The sequence below is a fragment of the Pteropus alecto genome, unplaced genomic scaffold, assembly GCF_000325575.1.
Source record: "Pteropus alecto unplaced genomic scaffold, ASM32557v1 scaffold20, whole genome shotgun sequence".
NCBI classification, from domain to species: Eukaryota; Metazoa; Chordata; class Mammalia; order Chiroptera; family Pteropodidae; genus Pteropus; species Pteropus alecto.
Genome location: NW_006436298.1, coordinates 43,164,814 through 43,173,784, shown reverse-complemented (window position 1 = coordinate 43,173,784; position 8,971 = coordinate 43,164,814). Strand labels below are relative to the sequence as shown.

Sequence of the window (8,971 nt, the reverse complement as noted above, 5' to 3'; positions counted from 1 at the left end):
AAGATAGGAAGCAGAATAGCTACAGACAGAGGGCTTGTCAGAATAAAAAAATATATAAGTATAATTGCTGACAGACGAGTAAGCCAATCAGAAGCAAACTCATATTAATACAAGGGCTAGATACTCCAAGACCTCTGAAGAAAATGGTGTGGGCTTTGTTTCAAAATAGGAGAAATTTTTGTAAATGTATATATGTATAAGCATCATATGATTTTTTCCATACTTCCACCCAACACAAGTCTACTTGTCATCTACCCTGGCAGACATTTAGAAATTTAATCTATGACACTTAGATCTAGAAAGTTTCTGAACTTGGGGATACGAAGCACAACTGAGTATGAGGTAGCTATACTGAAAATATTATGATGAATTGTAACTCTACATTGTAAAGAGTGAAATCTCCAAGTGCTTAACCTCTAAAACACTAACATCCAGAGATATACCTACCTCCCAGTCTAGGAAATTTTTAAAAACCATTTCTAAAAAATCTGACCAAGTCTACGGCCATGCCATCCTGAATGTGTCCTATCTTGTCTGATCTTGGAAGCTAAGCAGGATTGGGCCTGGTTAATACTTGGATGGGAGACCACCTAGGGATACCAGGTGCTATAGGCATTATAAAAAAAAAATCTGACCCAAAATGCAATAAAAATTTAAAAGTAGTCTGATCATATTAGGACCTGTTATGGTAAATTGTATCTGGCCCAGTATGTTCCTCCCTGTATTGACTATGTGATTTGCTTTGTTCAATAAAATGTGACCAGAGGTAGCATTTTCTAGCAGAAGTAGTTAAAGCCATTTCTTGATGCACCATATTTCTTTTTCCTTTGCCATGAGACCTGGCAGAACTATGAGCTATGGCAGACCTGTATGTGTCCCATAATGAAGACAATATTGAGCTCTTGCCACAGCAGAACAGCTTTGGACAAGTGGCATGAGTAAAAAATAAGGATATGACTTGCAAGAAAACAGAACCACATCAACTCACAATATTTCAAAATCCAGTGAAAAAATAAAAATTAAAAACACTTCCAGAGAGTGAAAGGGGGAGGAAGAGACAGGTCTCATACAATTTGTTTTGTGAAAGGCATCAGATTATTCAACTATAACGAGAAGCTAGAAGACAGTCAATCAATGCCTTGGAAACCCTTTTCAAGAGAAAATTATTTCCAACTCTGATGACTACAAACAGCCAAACTATTCATAAAATGTGACAGAGAGATACATTTTCAGAAAATATCTCAGAATAATTGTACCTACCTCCTACAAACCATGGAAAGCTTCTAGAAGATGCATTCTACAAAATAATGTAACAAATTGAGAAAGAAGACAGGATGTTATATAAGAAATAATTTGAACTTTATCTCTGGTTCCTGGGAAGGAGACTAACTCCTTGGAATTTCCTAACTAATAGGAATGTCTTTGTCAATCATGAACTTCTTAGATCACGCTTGTCTATGTTAATGAGATGATGAGTACTGAGGGCTGGTCAATAGAAAGTCCAACTCTGTAATCAGAGGTTTGGGACTTGGAGCCAGCTCAACTTCCAAGGAGAGAGAGGGGACTGGAAAGAGAGTTCAATCATGTGGCCAATGATTCAATCAATCATTGAAACCTCAATGAAAAGTGTGTACATCAAGACTCGCTGGAGATTCCTGGTTGGTTAACACTTTGACGTACTTGGAAGATAACGCACACTGATTTGATGAGAAGACAGAATGGAAGCACTGGGTTTGAGACCTCCCCAAATCTTGCCCATTGTATCTTCTATAATTAAAATATAATTGTAAGAGAAGCATTTTTCTGAGTTCTATGAGCTATTCTAGGAAATTATTGAATCTGAGGGTATTATGGGAACTCCTCAATTTGTAGACAGTTGGTCAGCATTGCAGGTGGCCTCGGGACCACCAAAGTGTAGGTCATATCTAAAGTGGGGGCAGTTGGGGACCATGTCCTTTAACTTGTGAGGTCTGTGATAACTCTAAATAGTTACCAGAATTGTACTGCAGTATACCAGTTAGTGCCAGAATACATGGAATCCAGGAAATATAAGAGCCAGCACAGGAAAAAGGTGAAGAAAATCTAAAAGTTGTTTATGTGAGGAATCTTGAGGTTGGCAGCTTGAAGAAAACCTAAAAGAAAAACCAGCCCAGAGTGTAGGATAAAGGAGGGCTCCAAGAAAAACAAAAATGGTAGATGACCTGATGGTTTTGGTCATATTTAGAAGACATTTTGATTCTTTGATAAATTTTGTTTGGATAGCTGAAAGTTATGTATAAATACAAAGCAAATAATAATAACCTGTCGCTCACTTCAGGTAAATCCTAAAATTATAGAAACTAAAAATCATATTACACTATGTTTTTCAGCTCTACATTATAAAGGCATAAACAATTTAAACATCCTTCAAATATAACTATTTTGGAAGTATGGGAGAGTAAACATTTAATATGAGAGAAATAAATGTCCGTCTTCCAGTTTCTTAGTAGTGAGTCAATATATATTATCCACAATTGAAAATTCCAGAAATAGTACAAAGGACGTTATTTAGAAATAAGAAGGTACAAACCATAAATAGTAAGTAAAAGAGTTGAAGGTATTGACTCTGGGAAATGAGATCCAGAGATGTGCTAGAGATTTCATCGCTTGGGTCTCTGTGAAGATCCAAAGTTCTTTGGTGATTCAGAATCCACGAGTTAGAAACTTTCAACTTAGAGAGGCAAAATGGTACAAAAATATTATATATTATATAACAAATCCAATAGAGTTTTGGGTAGCACTCTATATTCATATATTTTCAAACTTCTGAAGTGAAACATTTGAAGGTTCACAGTTCATGGATTACAAAAAAAAAAGGATTATAAATAGCTTCATGTAATTTTACGTAAGGTTTTGCTAAGAAATTAGTTTTTAAAAATCTTTTATTTTTCTAAGTTTTTTAAAAATCTTATTTATAGTGGATGACTTTTACCTGTTTGGTTGAAACTTTTGTTTTTAAAACCAGGTACATGCTATCATTTGATAACAATACAGATCCATTTTTCAAAAGCAGATAGGTAAAGAATAAACTGTGATATAAAAAGAAAAAAATTGAGAGTAGCTTGGCTACTCATTTTCAGATAAAAATGCAAGTTTATAAAATATGGCTGGTGAAGAAATGCAAGGAAAAAAAGGCAGAAGAAAAATCTTGAGTTTTGTGTCCTTGATGCTAAAGGAGACAGATAAAGAGTGATCCATGAGGATAGTTAGTTAGCATAAGGATAGACAATAGATGATAAATTGATGATTGTGTAAAGGTACATTTTTAGAATAATATAATAAATTCAGTGTATCTTCAAAGAAAATAGATAATATTACAATGTTATGTTATATTACATAAAATTTACAAAGGAGTCAAATGGTCAATATATACAGCGTATTTGAATGATTTTACAGGGATTGAGAGGAACCTGGTCTCAAAGAATATTTCTTCACTTAATGATTTTAGAGTTTCTACAATGAGATAACAGCATGCAAGAAAAAGATTAATCTAGCAGGCCTGCTTTGCCTAAACTCTGCACATTCCCAAGAAAGGCATTTAAAAAAAAATTTTTTTTAGAACCAGCTCTTAGCTGACTTATTACTGCTGAGCTCTGAGATGTTAGAAGGTTTTGCCTGTTAAGAGTGTTTTTGTCTGCCCGCAGCCTTGGGCTATGCTGTACCAGTTTGACCAGATAGTTTATACTACCATGTGATTTATGATAAACACCTGTTTTTCTTTAGTTTTCTGGACTCTTAAGCAACAAATTAGCTGCATATAAGTTATATGCAATGCCTGTCTGACTAGCCACCAATAAAAGACCCTGGGCACCGACACTCTGGTGAAATTCCTGGGCTGCCGACACTTTGTCCATGTTGGCAAACATCATTGATGAGAGAGTTAAACTCTGAGACTCCACTCAGAGGAAACACCTAGAAGCTTTGATTTCTCCCAAAACTTTCCTCAATGCATCTTTTGCCCTTTGCTGATTTTCATCTTTATCCTTTCACTGTCACAAACCATAACCATTAGTATAAGAGTTCCTAAATCTTGTGAGTCCATCCAGAAAATCAGTGAGGGCGGTCTTGTGATGTTAATGATTATCCTAAAATACTGAAATTTGGCATTATTTAAGTGTGTATGTGTTTCTAATGTCAAAAACTAGGTCAATATGACTTCTTTCCTTTTTTAAAGTTGCCATCTATTGTCGTTCTTATTTACTATAAGTTTATTTTAACTTTAGATATGTTTTGTTGTTATTTTACATACTTGTAGCTTAATCAGAGTCTAAAACTCTGTCTTTGGGGTAGGAATGATCGATGAGCTTTACCTGCCTAATTTGATGTCCTAAGCGAATCCATTACCTCATCAATCTTCCAGGTAAAATTTAATCCTGAGTTTTGCTTGAGCCATGATAAGTAATACATACTATATCCAGCTGGGTTTAGGGCAGCCAGTCTAACTGAATCTCATTTTCACTTCAAGTAAGGTAAAACTGGTAGCAAGCAGCACTAAGAACAAATAAATAAATACACTATTGTTTTATCTAACTTATTGTGCTTTTTAGAAGACTGACCAAAATAAGATATATGAAAAAGGCTTTTAAACTCAATAACAATGTTAGTTATTACTATTTATATGCACTTATGGATTTAAGCAATTGCCGACTTGCTCAGTTTCATTCACATTTGATTCCCTCTTTAGCTCCAAATGAAGAAAGGATCTTCTGAGATTTGTGTCTGGATGATGTCCCAGGGACAACAGAAGGATTTTCAGGGTAATATTCTGCTTGAAAAGGTTGCACAGGATCTGCAATGAGGCTTTCACAAAGTCAGTGTCAATAAATTCCTCTTGAGGAGTGTGTTATCAGGTAACTGAAATGAACCACATTCCCGGAGGAATTTCTAATTTGAAGAATAATTAGAACAAATTTTTTCTGACTAATGAGCCTGTGTTTTCAAGGTTGAGCACAAAGTGTGGGGAGACTCAATTTTCTTGTGTGTAAACAAAGCTGCATCTGCTGTGATCATTAACTGAACACCCTTCTCTAATATGTAATTGATGTTTTATATTTTTGTCTTTGAGCTGTGGCTTCTGCCAAGCTGGCCCTGCCCCTTCCTGGGCTGTCTGGTCCTTCGTCCTCTTGTTACAGTAACAAGAAGCAGAGAAAGCATCAAGTCTTTTTCTTCCTGTTGTCCTGTCAAAAGCCAATTTCTATGAAAATGTACGTTACATGTAGAAAAAGATTACTGTAACCTGTGAAACACATACCTTGAAAATAATTTTCTAAGTAAAATTAATGTTTTATTTTCCTAGAGAAAAAAATAATAAACTATAATTTGGACGATAAAGATTCTATGCCCTTTACAAATCACCTACTCCTTTCTCTTTTTTTCACATTATGTCTCACATATGGAAGTCTCTTAATACAGCGGTCCCCAAACTTTTTGGCACCAGGGACCAGTGCTCCCCTGAAAATCTAATGCCTGATGATCTGAAGTGGAGCTGAGGCAGTGATGCTAGCGCTGGGGAGCAGCTGCAAACACGGCTGAAAACATCACTGGTGGCCCGCTGCTCCCCTCCTCTTGTATGGCCCGGTTCCTAACAGGCTACAGACTGATACAGGTCTGCAGTCTGGGGATTGGGGACCCCTGTCTTAACATTATGGAGTGTAGATTTCAGTCCGCCTTCTTCAGCAGAAAAATATGAAGATATCCCTTATAAAGACAGAGAGGAAATACTGGCATGATTAAAAATATAGAGAACATCAAAGAACATTCATCTCACCTTCTTCCTCTTCCCCTTTTATTTTCTTTTGTACTCTTTCTTCTCTTTACAACCCACAGTATTTAATGAAAAATAAAGTATCATTGTGGGAGACACAGAGACTATTACCAATGCAAATTCAGTGAAGAAATATGATCAAGGATTTTTACATCAACAAGGACTATCCTATTTAAATGAAGAGTAGCTTAAGAAAAACAAAACAAAATCAACTTTCTTCAACAATACACGAAAGTAAAAAGCCAATGCTAAAATAATGTTACTGATTTTTTTCTGTGCCAATATCTTTGATAAATTTAGGATCTCATTTTTCTTCCAAAACCAATTTCACCTTTTAATCTGTATCATATTTATTAATTCATCAGTAATTTATTGAGTGATGTGTCTCCTCTGTGCCACTCACTTTTCTAGGTACTAAGGGTAGAGCATTTAGCAAAACAGTCAAAACTCTGTCATGGTAGAATTTGTGTTCTAATTAAAAAGATTAGACAACACACCAAATGAATAAACACATTAAATAATATACTTAAAAGTAACAAGTGCTTTGGAGAAAAAGAAAGCAGATTTATGTGCTAGAGAAGGCAAGAGGTCTTGAGACCAGAGAAGGGAGTGTGCCTCAAGATGGGCTTTTCAAACCATCATTATGAGTCTGGCTTTTAATCTGAATGAAATGAGACAGCCATTGGGCGTTAACGAAATGAATAACTTCATCTTAATTAAGAATTTTTAAAAGGTGACTGTGATATGAAATCATAGAAAGAAAACCAATTTCTTTTCCCCTTTAGAAGCTTCAGGAATTAGAATCTTTATGTTAAATTGAAAGCTACAGAATGGGCCAGCAGACTGATTTATAATCTCTGGAAGAAAAGGATAAGTCCAAAAACAGAAAAAGGATGAGGCATGCAAGCCATTTAGGAAAAATGTCCCAGAGATAAAGAAATTGTTTGAGGAAATAAAATACCCCTAAAATTATTCTATCTCTGTTTTCTTCCTAAAGAGGACTCCTTTATTGTCCCTAAATCTTACCTCACTCATCATCCTGGTGGCCTCATATTTTGACGCACCTGCCATCAGGAACATTCTGTGGTTATGCCACGTCAGAGACACATTATCTCCTAGCCTCTTAAGACTTCAGCCAAATTTACTTCAATTTATGCAGTTCCTTTTGATGTAGTAATTTTTCTAAACTGCTATTTTAGAGACTATTTTAGAGACTTTTCTCACTTCAATTCCACAAGCATTCTGAAGTACAAATTGTACTTTAACCTCCTCATAGATGTTCTTCAAAGCAGAAGGGATCTTAAGAAGGCACAATCTAAATTGCTCATAATATCTAAGATAAAGACATGCAGGGCAATTTTCCACTCTTCAAAATAACTTTATAGGAAATAAAACTATTATAGTAATTAACTAATTAGAAAAGCTTTTATGGATAGCTTAATACATCTGCATTCAATCACTGTCCTACAGTTTTAGACTTCAAAATGATGCACTCTCAGCTTCTTAGGCACTCAACTCCAATGAAGTTGAAAGACTATAAACAGATAAAAAAAAATAGATCAGAGAGACATAGACAGAAACAGAAATATGTAGGATTAGTACCTTTCTTTCTCACATTTGGCAGAGGGAAGTAGGGAGTTGTTCAGGGAAAGAATAATTCTAAATAAAACTAAAAATATGGGTTAAAGACAGAACAATTTCCATGAAACATTACATAACTTAAGGAGTCTTATGGACTAAATCATGCTCCCCAAAACTCAGAGGATGAAGTGCCCACTCCAAATGCTACTGTATTTGGAGACAAGGGCCTTTAAGGGGGTAATTAAGGTTAAATGAAGTCATAAGCATGGGGCTCTAATCTGATAGAACTGGTGTCCTTATAAGAAGATGAAGAGACACCAGGGGTGTATATCAGCATGAAGAAAAAGTCATGTGAAAACACAAAGAGAAGGTAGCTGTCTGCAAGCCGAGGAGAGAGAAACCAAAAATTTCTGTTATTTAAGCTACACGGTCTTTATAATCTCCATAACAACTAAGCAAATGATTATATCTATATACAATAAATAGTATGATTAATATTTTTAGAAGTTACAGATAAAATAATGAATTAAAAAACACTCAGACAAGAAAGAAACAATGGAATTATTTGGTCAAACTCATTTTACAGGTAATAAAAATGAGGTTTACATAGGATAAAAGGGTAAAAAACTTGCTTAAAATTGCAGGGTAGAACACTGTTTAGAATTTAAGTGGGCTTATGCTTCCCACATCAGTGCTCAGCTATCGGGACTCATGCATGTGCACACACGCACACATGCACACACACACACACTCGACAAGTCTTACTGCTAAATGTCAAGTAGTTGCATTTTGGAGATTAAATTTTAGGAACTATGTAATCTGTCTTTATTTTATAGATGGGAGATTTGAGACTCAGATGTTTAACTGATTTGGACACAACATTATAGATCAATCTCCTGTAGATACAGAGCTAGAACAGAAGTCCACTGTGATAGATCTGTTGGCTAACACATTGCCTGGTGCCCAAATTAGTGATACAGCAAGGACAAGTTATCAGAGCAGGCAATAATAAGATGTACTCTCTGTAGAGAAATTAAGAATAAAAAACTGACTATAAATCAATGTGTTTTAATTATCCTCATGCATAATTAATTTTAAACAATTTCAGTGATAAAATACTTTTCCCTGTAAAAGATCTTCCTTGACAGCGTCCTAAATAATTGTTGAGAATACTGTTTCATTTTAATAATGGATACATAAGCTTCAAGTTTGCACATATTTTTATTCTTTAATAAACATCGTATTCTACATGGAAGTAAATGAGTTCACAATGAATTCCTGTTGAACCTGGACTCATTTTGTGTACCAAAAATAATTTAGACTATGCTCAACTATTAATATGGTAAAATACTTTTTGTTTACCAACTCACCTATAAAGATAATTTGAGTATATTCATACCTGCTTTTAAATTGTCATTTATAATGAATATATATAACAACTAAGAAGAAAGGAAGGCAAATTGAAAAAACCTTTCAGCAAATGTTTTGGGGATAAAAAATTTTATTATAAAACATTGAAATACTCGAAAGGGCATACAAAAGTATCTACTCACTTTTTTTTTTCTCTGTGTGTACCACAATGGCTTA

At 34.8% G+C, this 8,971-nt stretch overlaps 1 pseudogene; it reads left to right on the top strand.

The window, feature by feature from the left end:
* Positions 1–496: 496 nt before the first annotated feature.
* Positions 497–615, top strand: LOC112480818 (annotated as a pseudogene).
* The last annotated feature ends 8,356 nt before the right edge of the window (positions 616–8,971 follow it).